Raw genomic sequence first — 16,579 nt, 5'->3', positions numbered from 1 at the left:
TGATCCAGCAGAGGGCAGCGCTGCCATGTGGCTTAGAATTGGACTTCGGGCTTGCTGTGTCATTAACTTTTAGTGAAATTTTAAACAGTACGAGCTGTTAATTGATCAGCTAATTCAATGTTTTACTAATTAACTTAGTTTGTTCTTTTACTTTGCACTGACATATGAGGAATTAATTGCCCGTTCCATGTAGTGCTTGTGATCATGACGTGCCTAATTCTCTTAAACGGCCCATTTAGATGGGCTTTATCTCATTCATTTGATCAGTCATCTGAGGGCATTTCCACCTGCAGGCCTGCAGACTAGATGTGATGTGAGATTGAGTTAATATATCATTTTAGACAAAAGTTAAAGAACCGTGTCTCATTTGAACGTCTTTTTGAACACAAAGTTTTGTGCACGAGCCAAAAGGTTGGAGGATGTAAAAGGGTCAAAAGATTACCTGATAAAGCTACAAGGATGTGCAGCCCTGATGTGTTTGGATGACTGCACTAATATGCTACAGTATAATATTGTTGTCTGTTTCACAGTTCCTAACTTAGTGGTCTGCCACCCTGAGAATTCAACATGCTGACACTAATTAACCTGTAAACTGATCATAACCACGACGTGGTGGCTCTTTTCCTTCTTGCTGTAATGAGCTAGCATTGGGAGATGAACACAGAAACATACAAATGATTTAGAGCTGGTCTTGTAATGCGTTTGATACTAAGCACTGCAGAATAAAGTTTTAGTGTGGACGTCTGATCCCTACGTTTGAGAAATGTCCGAGCTAAATAGCTGTCCTGGACACCAATCGTTTTGCTTGCTTTTCTAGCATTGTGTTGCTACAGGCTAACTGTAACGATCCAGAGTAGCGTTCCTGGGACCTTCAGTTTATAGATAAATAAATCTGATGGGTAGTTTGATACATAATAATGTTAATCAAGTTAATTTTTCTTGATCATTGGTTGTTTTCTGTGATTTCATGTGCTTGAGTTGCCGGCGGCATGAGGAAGCCTGTCTCACCCGTCTGTGTGACACTCAGGTTAATGTTGGCTATTCCTGGGTGGAACAAACATTAAGAGGAGCTGCGGTTCTGTTCCCTTCAGCTTCATAGGATCCACATGCTCGTGCCCAAAGGAAGAAGGTGGCGCACAGTTACACACAGAAACTGTATCCTCATTACTCATTCGGAGCTGTGAGTTTTTGCTGACAGAAAGAGAGGAATAAGAAGCTGATAATACAATCTGCTTTGTGCAACTGAGTCATCTCAACGGAGTCAGTGTTTTAGGGTTAATCATTTGTTAGACAGCAGCAGGAGTCAGAGGTCCTAAATTTTAATCAAGCTTTAATATTTATGAATTTTTTTTCTCCTTCTCCTTCAATCCAAAGCCAGGAATGGTATGTTGGTGTGCTGAGCCATGAACTTTAGAAGTGAAGCAGCGTGGGTCAGCTCATTGTACAAAGTAACGCCGGTGCTCACAATAAAAACTGAAATTCTTTCTCTACTGGGCCTCCACAGCAGATCCACCATGTTCCAGTACGTGACATTACATTACTCCTGGTTTATGCTCTTTACATCTGCAGTTCCCTTTAAATGAAAGTAAAAAATAATAATAATAGATTAAATAATTAAATTACCTACAGAGCCCTTCACAGACAGATTATTTATGAATTGTTGTCTTTAAATGTTTTTAAAACTAAACTCAAAGGCCTACAGGCTGCCTCAATAATGTGTAATTGTTTTGTGTAATTTTAACTTTGTTTGTTCGTATGTATTTGTCTTGAAATGTGCTGCCTCTTGGCCAGGACTCCCTTGAAAAAGAGGTCTTTGATCTCAACGGGACATTCCTGGTTAAATAAAGGTTAAATAAAAAAAAAATAAAAAAAATTTATCTCAACTGCTGTATAAACTCTCTGCTGCTTGCAGTCTTCATTCGCAGGTTTTAAATTTATTAGCTCTTCCTCGTACAAGATTAAAGACCAGGGTTGACAGCCTTTCAGTCTGCGGCACCAAAACTCTGGAACATACGCCACTTCATCTACGTTTAGCTGACTCTGTGGAGTCCTTCAAAAAGTAGTTGAAAACTTTCCTGTTTAAGCAGGACTTCTGCGGAGATTATTATATATATTTATATCACTGTTTCTATTATGATTTTATTCTATTTTAACATGTTTTCGCTGCGTTTTACTGTGAATCGATTTCATCCCTGTGAGAAACACTATAGAAATAAACTTTCTAAATCCTGGTTTTGTGCAAATACATCCGTTTTTTCCCCCCATTGTTGATATTTCACGCTGAAATGATATTATGTGACAGAAAAGCAATGACTGTTGTATGATGGAGTGAAGGAATTGATTTAAATAAGAGTAGCTGTGCAAGATTGTGTAAGACAGGGTGACTCACCGCATTTATAGCATCTTTGAAATGATTTATTATGATTCATTAAGTGATCTGGACAAATTCCAATACACATTAGACCTTTAGGAATATACGATTGGCAGATACATTTAAAGAAATGCTTGGTTTGGGTCAGTTAAAGGAAGGGTAATTGGAAATCAGTACAAAGATGACCTTTATCTGTTGGTGAAATATTTCGGTCCTGATGGGAGTGGATTCTTTCGGGATATGGCCTTCATACTCAGACTGGACAAATACAGTAGGCAACACTCTCCACCGACTTCATCAAAACTCCAAATTAGGGAATATCCCAAAAGATACACCCATCCCATAAAGTTCCACAGAATCAAAAATCTTAAGGCACAATAAAGGTCTTCTTGTGGCCACCAGAGATGGACAGTAACGCATTAAAACGAATGTGTTACTTGTTACTAGAAAAAAGTAACAATTACAGTAAGGGATTACTATTGCAAAAAAAGTAATTAGATTACTGTTACTTTCCTGTAAGCACGCTGCGTTACTGCGTTATTGGACTGTGATTTTGTTTGTGAGAGCGTCTCATGGCGATGATGTACAAGCACGCGGCGTCCGTGGCAGCGACAGACGTGTGCAGATCAACAATGAATAATATGGAGTGATGGAGAGAGTACGACCATGTAGCGTTTAAAGCTCAGACATACTTAAATTACTTTAATGTTTTTGTCACTTTTTACAGAATCAAACTTAGTGTCAGCTGTTCACTCTGCGTTGGAAGAAAACGTCTTTCTACAGCAAAAAAAATAAACTTCAAATCTGAGCACCGAGCGCGCTGCCACGGGAATGTGACATTCACAGGGAAACCCCCGGATCCTCCCACTGACATGACCGCTGTGGGCAAACCTCCACCTGCCCCACTCCTGCTGAACAGGTGACAATAGATTTAAGCGCGACAGGACTCAGAGCTGCTGAATCTTTGATTTTATTTATTTTCTGCTGTGTTTCACTTGCATCTATTTGAAAGAGTGAGTGTAAACACATAACATTATTTTATTTTATATACTGGAATATGTCAGAAATAGGTTTAAATGTTAAACACATTTATTCCGGTTACAGACTGTTGCATTTAATTTAATTTTTGCTGATGCAATGCGCATAAAGTTAAAAGATTAAAACCAATAAAACAAGTTTTAAAAAAAGAGACTTTTGCATTTGATTACATTTTATATGATGGATTATACAGAAAAACTAGAAGTCTATTGTTTTATTACGTATTCAGATTGTGTATCATGTTTTTGAAAAGCAACTAAATAATAAAGTAACTAACTACTTTTGAAAATAAGTAATCAGTAAAGTAACAGGATTGCTTTCTTGGAGAAGTAATCAGTAATTAGTAACTAACTACTTTTTTCAAGTAACTTGACCAACACTGGTGGCCTGCAAGGCAACCAAACCTCAAGTCCTGTAAGAAGCCCAACAACAATGCACATGAGTGATTTTAAGGCTACGTCCACACGTACACGGGTATTTTTGAAAACTGAGATTTTCCAAAAATAATCCCGTCTACACGTAAACGCAAAAATGAAGGAAAACGCTGCTAGGAACATGCCAAAGCAACAGGTGGCGATATATTCCTAACCATGTAGAAATGTTGGCCAATCAGAAGTCTAGAAGCCTCGTGGAAAATAGTAAACAAAGATGGGGCATAGAAGCAGAACCGAGTCGTATGTGTGGAGGGACAGTAACTGTGTGTATATGTAAGCATTTAAACACTGCAGAGAGTACAAGTAACAGTAACAGTATTTTGTCATTTCACCGAAACAATAACGTGGCGCACAGTGTGACGTCAAAAAAGGCGCACACCTTTGACGCGGCGTTTTCTCCTTTTAGTTCGTCCACACGTAAACGCAAAAACTGAGTTTTCGAAAATATCCACCCTGGCAGGCGTTTTTAAAAATCTCCGTTTTCAGTGACCGACAACGCCGTTTACATGTAGAGAAAAGGTGCAAACGCACAGAAAAAAATAAAAATTTTCAAAAATACCCGGGTACATGTGGACGTAGCTTAAATGTACTTTATGTCAAAACACTACAGCTGGATAGAGTAAAAATATTTCCTCTGAGACATCAGGATTAATCTCTAACAGTTGATTACTTGCTGGGCTTGAATTTCACTGTATTATTGCACATAATTTAACTGATTTTTGCAAATGTAGTACTCACAATAATACTACTACTAATGCTATGGCTGTCCCACTGAAGTTGATGTTAAGACCACAAATCTTCATGATCCTCTCGATTGGTCTAACATTACTAAGGTTAACTGGCTCAGAATCTGTGGCCCGGTCTTACGAAGGTGACATGAGCTGCAGTTGACTGTGCTGAGGCGCCGATGCAGGTCAAGGATACGCCAAGAACACATAAGATGAAGAGAAACAGCCACCAAAAGACCGAGCAGAACGTAGAGCGATGGAGTTTAAGGTGAACGATAAAACACGATCTGAGGTAAGAATGGGACAATGCCAAACCTGTAGTTAAAATCACAAGTTGTATGAATCCCCTAAAGGGTGAATTCCCCAATTCTGTAATAAACATGTACATCCAATGAACTTAAGGTTTGAATTTGGGCTTTTTTCTTGTAATTAGAAGCTTATTTAACAACTGTTTTATCCCTAAAATATGATCAAACGCTTTTTTTCCAGGCTTTTGGCAGCATTTTCTAATGAATGCATGAAAAACCCTTCTGAAAAACAAACAAACAACCAACAACAACAACAACAACATTGTCCAAGTTAAACCTGAACTGAACTGTTATGTTTCAACTGTCACTAATCTGTGGGGCTCAGCAAAGACGCGTCCCAAGACTGGACCATCTATTCTCCAGCCACATGTATTTCGTGGGACCCACGTGTCCTGTCACGTCACTTCATATTCCCTCACTGTGTGAAAAATAACTGCTTTGCTCAGTTCGGAGCAGTTTCCTGGTTCTTGTGGATTTTGTTTTCTTTGAGATATTTTTCATCATATTTCGCTGTAGTCTGCATAGCTGGTGACCTTGTAAAGATTTCCATTGGGTACAGTGTAGGCAGTAAAAGACGAGATGGGTTAACCTACACTTGACCCGTGACGAGAGCCTTCTCTGCTTTCTTCTTAGCCATTGGATAAAAGACAGACTTAGATTTGCAGTGTTCAGTTTCAAAACTAGAGCCAATTAAACTGGAACGTTGTCTCAGTATGTGGTCCAATCAACAAGGGATGCAAACGCTGTGCAGTCCCACATAAAGCGTGATGCCTGGTCTCCCTGCTTGGAGGTGTTGAGACTCTTTATGTCAGCTTTTCCTTTAGATCCACTGTTGTTGTGTTTTTTTTTAAATAACACTGAAATGTAAAATAAAATTACGTGCAATTTCAAAATATAATTCCAGGTTTCCGAGACGTGCGGTCAAAGAGAGACTTCTCATATCACAGGCAGATTATGTGACTTAGTAGTGTTGAAAAGTTAAAAGTTGAGCCAGTATATTGGTAAACCAACATACAGGTATCAGTCTAATCCTGTTTGATAATACAAACAGAGAGCATTGCCAGGGATTAGAGCTAATAAGCTTCGTCTTGAGTCAGCATGCTGAGTTTGTTGGTTTGGCAGGAGCTTTAGGATGGGATTCAAATGAACTGTGGACTTTGAGGTGCAGCGCGCACGCCCCCCGGTTAAAGCCACCAGAACTAAGATGCTCTAACAACTCCAACCCTTGCGGTTTTTTAAGGCTGTGGATTAAACAGAAATACTTTTTGGCCAATGAAGCCACGCACAGAGCCTCGTTAACTCCAGAGCAAATATCAATAAAACTGTGCAGATATTCATTCCTCTGCAGACAAATTACATTTTAGGTACTACATCACTGATTTATTGACACATGGAGCCCTTTTCTTTGCACAGGTCACCTTGGAAAACTAATTAATCTGCTTTGCATATTTACAGCTTTTTGTAGAGTAATCCCAGAGGTTGAGGCATACAAGCAATTGTAGCATAAAGGCTCTTTCACCTTTGCAAATGCATGAGGAAATGTGATATTCATTGTTTTTCTGAAAGGTAAACAGCAGCCACTAACACCATGCTACATATCAGTGCTCTGTAATGATAAATGAATTAAGAGGAAATGTAAGCATTTACTTTGTAAAGGATTCCACTCTTTCCCAAACCAACAAATTGTCAGTACATGCTGCTATCCACTGCTACTTTTCTGTGACGTGTCTGTCCAGATTTCATTTCAGTGATCCCCCTGCACTGTTTCCAATGAGATCTAGGGAAAATAAACCCATCTAATCCCCCTCTACCTGCAAAAAGTCATCCATTTCAGCTCCACCATGCACTGCGATCTCCTGCAAATTTCATACATATCTATACAGAGTCCTAACACTATCTGAAGTGGGGGAGATTTTATATTGAGTATAGGTTAATAAGCTCTTAGTGCAAAAGCAATAACTTAAAGTTGCCTAAAGTCAACCCAAACCTGGAATAGTGTATTATTAAGATTAAGTGAGGGCAAATTGTCTTTGCCTGTTCAGCTTTAATAATTTTTACATATGCATATATTACTTATTTGCAGGTAATCAAGAAAAAAAATACTGCTTCAGCATCTGTTATCGAGCATCAGCCAGGGACTTAAACCAGCTGCATGTTGCTGCCATGATGCTATCCATTTGCAGCAGCCTCAACATTGTAGTATTGACTGCTGCTGTACTTGGAGTGCTAATACTAATTAGCTTCATTAGCATGCTGCATCCATCAACGTGTATGGATGCAACGCACAGATAGCACTTCTTAGTAGCTTTGTGAAAGTAACATACAAACATGAGCCTCGAATTCTGTGCAGCAAAACTGGGATTATCTGAATAGTAAACTGTATTTCTTTGTCAGACAGTCAATGAAAGGTTTCAAAAGGCACCAACAGCTCAAACACAGTCAAGGGATCTAGGTCAGTGACTCAAATTAGTTAGGTTTACCTCCACCATGGGCGCAATTATCGATGTTTACTTCAAGCCAGCTTAGATGCTTTGGTAGAAAATTCACCCACCGAAAAACTGTTGATACTTCAAAACCAAACAATTTATTCTACCTGTCTGCAAACATGATTATTTCTGTTCCAAATTTGGGTATTTCAACATGGGAGTGTGGGGGAATTTACTCGCTTTTGTAGCAAGCTCCAGGTGGCCATTAGAAGAACTGCGATGTTTAATACTTCGGCGTTGGCTTCATTTTTCAGCCTCAGAGTTTGTTGCTTGAAACATATTAGAATAAAATGTCAGGTTGGTTTGTGCCTGCACCAGTCCACCTTCCTCTTCACACGAACACATCATTTGAGGTCCAGATGGGAGGAATAAACAAGACTGTTCACATTTGATAGAAGCGAGTAAAATAAGAAATGCTTATGAAAACTTTATTGTCCATTTTGATTAATTCAGAAGTGCGTAACTGTTTCTCAGATTGTTTTGGGTTTAATTTGATTGTTGAAGAAGTTAAAGACTTGTTACTCAAATTTTTCATTTATGAGGTTTGTCTTTGTGGTTTGACTGTCGCAGTAGCACTCAGGGAGCCCAACATGCAGCCAGGCATTAATAAAACGCTAACTTATAGACTGAACCCATAAAGTATTTTACAAACAGGTTGCATTTATACCTTTACTTATCTTTTCCACTCTTATTGATTTCTCAGAGCACTCTACAGTACAACCCACATTCACACAGTACTTTTGGAAGAAACCCTGTTTTTTCTTTTTTTATGAAGAGGTGTGGATAGGAAAGAGGAGGGAAAGACGGAATAGAGACCTTGGAAGAGTTTTTCACACCGTATGTCAAGGATCGGCGGTGTTAGGATGAGAGAAAGTGGCAGCCGAGAGTTGAGGAAGAACAGCGATGTATTGCTAAGCCAACAAACTGCACTTAAATTGCACAAAAAAATTAAACAAGGCTCTATTATTTTTGTATTCTTTTTTATAATTCATTTTGTAGTAAGAATATTAGAATAATATTATAAAATATATCAAAATAATTGTACCAAACAGGTAAGACAGATCTCCCTGCACTGGTGCATGTGTATTATAGAAGTGTGAAAGCAGTGTGAATCACAACTAACATGAAATTGTGTGGATTGTTGTAAATACTAACAACAAGTGGATGATCTCACAATTGATTCAAGAGCACAAAACACTGTTCTGTGGAGGCTAAATCCTCTCCACGGAGGTGTAGGGGGATCGGTCTACCTTTTGGGTTATAATAGAATATATTTTGAATTTTTTGTTTTTTCATAGACCACTCTTTCTGATAGCCCAAAACTTTAAGAGCTTCACAATAACTTATCATGTGGACCAATTAGTCAGATGGGAGTGACTACAGTGGAACCCCAAAGATGACCTACGAGGGAGGGAGGGATGGAGGAGAGGAGCAGAACAGCTGAACAGGAGACTTAAGGGATAGTTTGGATGATCCAGTCGGCCCCTAGGACCGTGCACTAAAGCTTTAATGAAAGAGAACTAAGAGACATCATCCTTATACCTAACTATAACCCAATTGTGACCCTGACACCAAAACCACATTTTAAGTCTCAAAAATGCCTTCAAACTTATGGGGACCAGGATTTTGGTTCCCATAAGTATAGTAAACTTCAAACATTTGGTCCCCACAAAGATATAACAGACACACACACACACTTTGGGTGTAACTTGGGGTTCATTATCTTGCACAAGAATGCACGTTGGACAATCAGAGATTTTTCAAGCATACCCCTACTTTTCATTTGAGTCACTTTGATGGTATTTATTGAAAAAAAAGAAGCATGATTCATGCTTCAGGGGAGTGTACAGCTTTGGCTGCAAGCACAGATGCAACCACCCACCTGCTGTTCACATCCTTTGTTCATGAGGGGAGTCAGTCAGACGAAAGTTGGCTTAAAGTGAACGGGGCTAAAACAGCTCGGAAAGCACTGAAGCCCAGCGTTTTGAGCTGTGAATCAAGCAAAGCCTAATAGTACACATTTGGAGCTGGAAATAAGCATAATAGGTTACCTTTAACGACTAAGAAATTCTAGAGAATAAAGGGAACACATACTAACAGGTTTGCTATACACCTTGAAACTGTGAACATCTATTAAATAGGGGAACATTTTATTTACTAGAGTTCACCATCAGGGTGTGATGCAACCTTCACTCTGTGTGTCATTTCTTTAGGAGCAGCCTAATGGTCATGGCCATCTAGTTTATTCATACAGCTCAAATGAAAATAGAGCCCATAACACATTTGATTCCTGCATGCTAGAGAATAGGTATCTGGCCTCCAGTGGTCCTTGGACCTTCATGACGTAAATGGCTTGCACTGTTCTCCCCTGCTGTGGCATGAGATGGAGAAAGGCAAGCAGTGCTAATAGATTCTGTGGGAAAGTGAAAAAGATGTGGACTGTATAAACAGATCAATAGCTCAGCCACGTATCATTTCTGACAGATTTGTTTTCTCAGTCTGATAATTGGAGAAAGAACAAAGCATGCCATGCGCCTGCTGATCTGACTGCGTGTGGTCTCTGGGTTCACAGCTGTTTCAGTTCAAGGTGGAGATGCTGGAAGGTCCTAAAAGGGGCCAGTAATTATACCCGTAAGATTTTTGCAAGACCCTTTGTCATTGGAGAGGATAAATTTAGGTTGACTGTTGTTCCAGAGAGGCTATTGATTGTTATTTAGTGGTTTTCATTATTTTGGTACGTTCTATATTAGAAAGAAAATACTGTCATTCCTTCAACGGCACATTCAGTGAGCAGGTGGACACATTTTTGAGAAAAAGAAAGAAAGAAAGAAAAAGTGCAATTTCTTTCAATTTCTCTCTCACTCTCAAACTCATAATTAAGGCTATTCATGCCAGAATAGAGCAGATCTGCATGAAGTGTTGTAAATCAAAAATCGATATTTGCAATAAGTGAATACCCTGTCCAATCATGGGGTAAAGTGGGCAGTCATTAGACAGTCTCGACCGTTTCATCCTTGGAAACTGTTGGAAACCCCCCCTTTCAGCTAGAGGTTATTGACTATCATCTATCATCTTCTAGCTTCAGCTTGTAACTTCAGTCAGATCTTAAATCTGATCAAAATTAAGTCAGACTAAGAAATCGAGGTGCAGAGAAAGCACAAAATAGGAACAAAGGCACAGTCTGAGGGGATTTAAAGGCAAGCAAGCTGCAAGGCTAAATAGACATATATTTACAATGTAAGTGACTGAATTAAGCTGTCATGAACCAAGTAATTAGGACCCAAAGGCAGACTCAGAAACAGGCCATCGTTAACTCCAAACACACCTTTTAACCTGGCAGTTGAAACAGTCCAAAAATACAAAATTCACAATGCAACAGGCAAAACAAAAGCCAGCGATTACAGTGAACACACAATTGGAGATTAGTAGATGCTGAGACAAAGACTAAAGGAAAGACATCACCATTTATACACTAGAGGGCAATTAAAGGGGAAGTGAACACAGCTGGGTAACGAGTCGCAGGTGATAGTAATCAAAGACAATGAGCAAGGAGGGGGAAGTAAAAGTAAATGTGAAGCACAAAAGAAAAGTGATGATCAAAAGGAAGCAGGAAGTGAGAAGTAATACAAAATCAGGGAAACTCAGCCACATGAAGGAACTTAACAAAGGCGATGAAAGAGAAACACTGAGGGATAAAAGAAGAACTAAGAACGGATAAATAAAAACACTAAGGAGATACACACAGATGAAAATGTAAAGAACTAGCAAACTAAGAATCAAATAACAATTTAAATAACAAGAACTAATCAGAGGAAACAAACTAAACCAAGGCAGCTAAGCTGCTTGGGAGCATTTGCAGGGAAATGGATTGTGTTTTGTATATATATTAATTTTTCCCCATACCTAGGCCACCCAGCCAACCTTCAAAGAAAGCCCATTTCTGCCGCTTGTATCAGCGATCTCACCTTTAGTCCCTGCTCAGAGCTCGTTAGCATATGTAGGGTAGTGACGTAGATCCACCGAAAAATAGACCGCTTCACTTTTGTGCTCAGCTCTCTCGGACTAATACAGCATCAGCGTCACGGCAGATGCTGCCCCAATCCATCTAACTCTCTCACTGAGAACTGTTTTAGTGGGAATTCTGTCCATAAAAATTATGAACAGAATTGATGACAAAGGCAGCCCTGAGTTCAACACCCACTGGGTTCAATGTCCTAAATGTTACTAATGCAATTGTGTTTACAAACAAAATGAGACGTCACCAAAAACATAACAGTCTTTGCAGAGGTCATAATTAGATCTTGAAAGTCAAAATTAAAAATCTAGGATCAGAAACCCAGGACATGACAGAACCCTCTATCTACTGAATCTATTGACAACCTGAACACCATTTCCTCTAAACTAGACGGTGGCTTTAGCTACGAGCACAAAGCAGGAAAGCAAAGCAAGATGGATTCTACTTTACATGCATAAGTTGGCATTTTCTACACTTGCTGAAAGTGTTTTGTCATAGGGGATGGTCTGATTGCTCGAATTTTTTCTCTTATATTTCAGGGTCTCTACCTTGCAATGTAAAGCACCTTGAGGCGACAGTTGTTGTGAATTCGTGCTACATAAAATTGAATTGAATTAAACTGGATTTCATTGTTCACTCACCTGGCTTGGTTTAGCCACTTAGTCAGGATTTGGAAAAGATCATAGTTTGGGTTAAAACACGCCTCCTCACAGCAGCAGCTTGTTGACAGATGACGAGTTAGGAGATTTAGACTCACTAATTCCACATTCCAGTGCACTAGGCCAGAGACACTAAAGGACACGTTATGTGTGTGAATGAAGACAGTTGCGTTTCATGTTTTATTCTATTGTGTACTCTCTTATTCTTATCATCTGATCCTATTTCAGTGTTTTTCTCATTTTTGCTATGTAACTTTGCACTGTCCACTTTCTGCTGTAACAAAACAAATTTCCCACGTGTGGGACTAATAAAGGTGATCTTATCGAAAACATCTTTGAATGACATGTCAGGAATAAGAATAGGCTGCATTCTCACCTGATCTCTCATGAATGTTGCTGGATTTCAGTCGCAAGGCAAAGCAATCGCCACGACCATAATGCAGACTCTTACAATATGTACTCGCGCAGACGAAAACTCTGTTGATATTACATAGCTTTATTTCCTATTCCATACAGCTCTGTGTACTCTGGTTTAAATGGGTATAGTTGTACATCAAAGGCAAAAGGGATTCACAATCATTATCATAACACTGGATAAACCAGCCATTTTCTGGACTCTCCATAAAAACCACGATGTCATTAATGTAACAATGTCTACACATAAAAGGAATCCTAGTGTAATTTTCTACTTTAGTATTTACAGTCATATATATATATATATATATATATATATATATATATATATATATATATATATATATATATATATATATATATATATATATAAAAGAGAGAGAGAGCGCTGTCTGGGCATACAAACAAGTTGTTTGGCTAGCTGATGCTTTGTCCCAGCAAAGATTCTTATGCACTAAAAACAAGGTGATGACTGTTTAGCTGCTGATGCAAGTTTGTGAAATTAAATTGAATTTTGTGTCTTTGGAAAGCTCAACGAGGCTGGCGGGGTTTGCTCTTTGGTGCAAATGTGCTTTCAAACTAATGTGATAAGGTGAAAAGTTATGTCATGCGTCATATTTTCAGAATCATTGATGATATTTGGTACTGTAGATGATGAGATATTCAAAGTCCTGACAATTTTTCATTGGCGAACATTATTCTGAAATTGTTTGTAGATCCCGTTTTTTCAGTGTAGTGAAACTCTGCTATCTTCTGATAAACTCCGCCTCTCTAAGGTGCTCTTTTTGTACCCAATCATGTTACTGAGCTGTTGCCAGTTATATAATTAGTTGCAAAATGTTCCTCCAGCTGTTCCTTTTTCCTAATATGACTTTTTCTTGCCGCATTCAAACTTTTTTGTGTGTTTCTGGCATCGAATTGAAAAGCTAATATTTTCATGGAATGGTATAGAAGCTTCATAAACTTATGAGTTCTGTTGTCAGGGAAATGTGGCTTTATAGGATTAGCAAATCATTGCATTCTTTCTCTTTTGATTTACATTTTGCACAGTATCTCATTTTCAGAACTGGGTTTATAGATTAATAAAACCTGCAGAGAAATAGTTACCAGATGACAAAGTTTATCAATTAACAGGCATTCCTAATAGCCTCTTTAAAAGAGAAGACGTGACCTGAAGATCTCAGGTCACTTTCAGCACTGATACTGAGAGTCCGCATGAATATGATGCTTCAGGTGAGAAATTAACAGGCCACTGTGGCTTTGCATATTACTGCGAGCCTCAGTGGGTGAAGCACACTGGCCAGAAGAATACGCTCAAAGGGCGATTTTCACACTTGACATGAATAATTTGATATTTTCTAACACGTTATCTCAGAATGAGTCCATGGTGAGTCATGCATTCGTCTCGTTTTGACTTTGAAAAAAGGCACCGGAGGAAGGGCTTGCAGTGTTTTTGATAAAAACAAATCATAGAAACTGTTAAAATTGCTGAAAATAAACCAAAATCCTTGTTCTAGTCCTATGTTTGATGTTGGTCAGATTGATTTCAACATATTTGTTTGTACCCAGGAGGCCACTGGATGATAAAACTCTCCTTCTAAAAATAGCAGTGTCTACGTTTCAATTGAGACTTTTATCCAATTCAGAATCCATACAACTTTCATCAAAGAGCATCAGAAGTGTTGTTTGGAAGACCGGCACCTACACTCAACTGCCAAACATAAAAGCTGTGTTGTATGCACTTCCAGGCCAGCAATTATATAAAAGATTGTGTAGTGTACTTAAGATGAATAACCCTTTAATACAGGCTATATGGTGGCCCCGCTGACATATACCGCCTAAAAAGTGTTTAAGAAGGTTCAAGTATATATTAATCATATTCCTGCTGTTGAAAGGGCTTAAAACAGCCACACTCAAGACTCTCATGGAGGTCACAGTTTTGTTTGAATTAGGTTGAGACTTAGAAAAAAGGGTGTTTCACAGCTTTGTCCTCAGTGATAGTGTGTCGTTAAGAAACTTTAATAAAAGGACAAAAGCCAGCTCCTCAGCAGTTGTAACTTTCCTGCACAAACGTTTATTGCCACAGAAGATAATGTTCAAGGGAATGATGTCATTCTTTTCCCCTGCATTTTCACTCAGTATGTGAAGACGTGCATGCCAAATGTTATCACAGTATCATCAGAAAATTGCATTTTCGCATAAAGTTTCCATTTGGAAACCCATTTCAAATGCTAGTCCTTGTCCTTGCTACTGTTGGCCAGGGAGTAGAGCAGACACGGGCAAGAAAGGGGTTTGATCCCGCTCTGGCTGCATTTCCTCTGTGTGCCCAGAGGAAAACTAAAAGACCTGAAACCACTTTGTACTTTAACGTTCAATTCAAACGTTGTCTTATAACCTGCACGTGAATGTGAAAAGATGTCTGTTTCTCTGTGTTAACCCCGTGACGGCCTGGTGACCTCTTCAGGGTCGACCATGCCCGTCACCCTGTCTCAGCTGGGATGTGTTTCAGCCCCCTGCAACCCTGAATTGGATGAGTGGAAGAAGTTGAATGGAAGAATTAGCATGATACAGGAGGTAGTTAAAACTATTTATAGCATAATAACTGATGAAGACAATAGCAGCCAGAGTAGATGGAGCAGACAGAGAACAAGCACCATCCATGTCCAGTGCCATGAAGACAGAAACTGAGGACGGTGAGGATGGATCTGGACAGTAAGCTATTAATAGGTGTCAGCAGTGTCTGAAAGCATAAACATGAAGGTTTATGGTTGTTTTTCTTTTAAGGACCCTGTAGAGTTTTGTGGGTTTTCTCTGACATTTTATATAAGCTGTTTATAACCCTGTTTCGGGTGGCCAGACATCCACTGTTAAGGAGATTTTAAAGTCAAGGAAATTCTTGATTATATAAAAAATAAATGTGAAAAGGAGGAACAGTGATGCTACCTGGCTGTTTGTGTTTCTGTAATTAAAGGGCATGGCAGCCAGCAGGTGAACCTGTGCTGTGAATATCAAATGTTCAAGATGTCAAATAAAATCACATCAGGTTTTTGAGTGTGAATGCCCTTTTTGTGAATACCAAGGCTGTCCCTGAACTCATAAGGCTGTCTCGAGAGAAATGCAGGCAGCATGAAAATTATTATTCTTAGTATTTTACACAAAATGTGGAAATTGAACACACTCTGAAGTAAAGTGAGAGGAAAAGAGGGAAACTCCAGCTTATAAGAAGACTCTGAAGTCGCCGACCACTGTCTATTACAGGAAGTCATCCTCGCTTTGGAAGCAATAAAACCCTAATGATGTCAGCCCTGAAACTGAGTTGAAAGCATTCAGCAAAGGTTTCAAACCAAGTAAACCAATATACAGAAAGTTATGACTCTTGCTTCACAGGAGAGAGCCTGACATCTAATTTTCAGATATCAAGAGGGCTTGGCTTCGTGAACCTCGGGAAATAAGAGCAATCTATCCGGGGTCAAAGGGATAAAGGCAGTGCAGAAAGGCCACTACCCCTGCCTGTATTTATGGCTGAGATTTCACAATCAGTAATCCATAATGCAGAGGTTTCCACGGCAACCGAGCTGTAAAGCTGCATAGTGTTTGGTACAGTTTCTCCCGAAGCACAGAGATCACAGGTCACAGCTTAGTCATGTCCCACCTTTGATGGAGAAACCCTCCAGTAGGTGCAGCTGAAGTTCCTTTTAAATGCTAATTCCCCTCTGAGCAGTGGGACCAATCAATCATATTGATCCACATGCCCATCAGGAGCATGGAGACAATCCTGCAGTCGTATAGATTAGTATTTTATGTCCCCTTTTTCCCCTTTTTAGAACCCCAAGATTTTGTGTGGATGCTGAGCAGGCTAACCAAGGCTAATGTTCAATGATACTTTGATGGCCGAGGCCGTACAGATGTTCGAGCTTAATCAAGATAAATGGGAGCATTCTGTTGTGTGCTGAGAAGTCGATATGGCCATCCCGCTGAGTTACCTGGAGAAACTCCCCGTGGAGCTCTAAGGCCTCTCAGACTTTAGATTAGTCGGTGGAAACAGTTCAGGACTCTGAAAATAAGCAGCAATTAGCAAGTTTCCCTCCTCACTGCTTGGATTCTGCAATTTCAGCTTCAAGAGACA

The sequence above is a fragment of the Mchenga conophoros genome, linkage group LG4 (assembly GCF_057382185.1).
Source record: "Mchenga conophoros isolate Kocher_MC1m ecotype Shallow Benthic linkage group LG4, M_conophoros_male_GT1.1, whole genome shotgun sequence".
In the NCBI taxonomy this organism is placed as follows: domain Eukaryota; kingdom Metazoa; phylum Chordata; class Actinopteri; order Cichliformes; family Cichlidae; genus Mchenga; species Mchenga conophoros.
The sequence above is the reverse complement of the archived record's forward strand: the minus strand, read 5'-3'. Positions refer to the sequence as shown.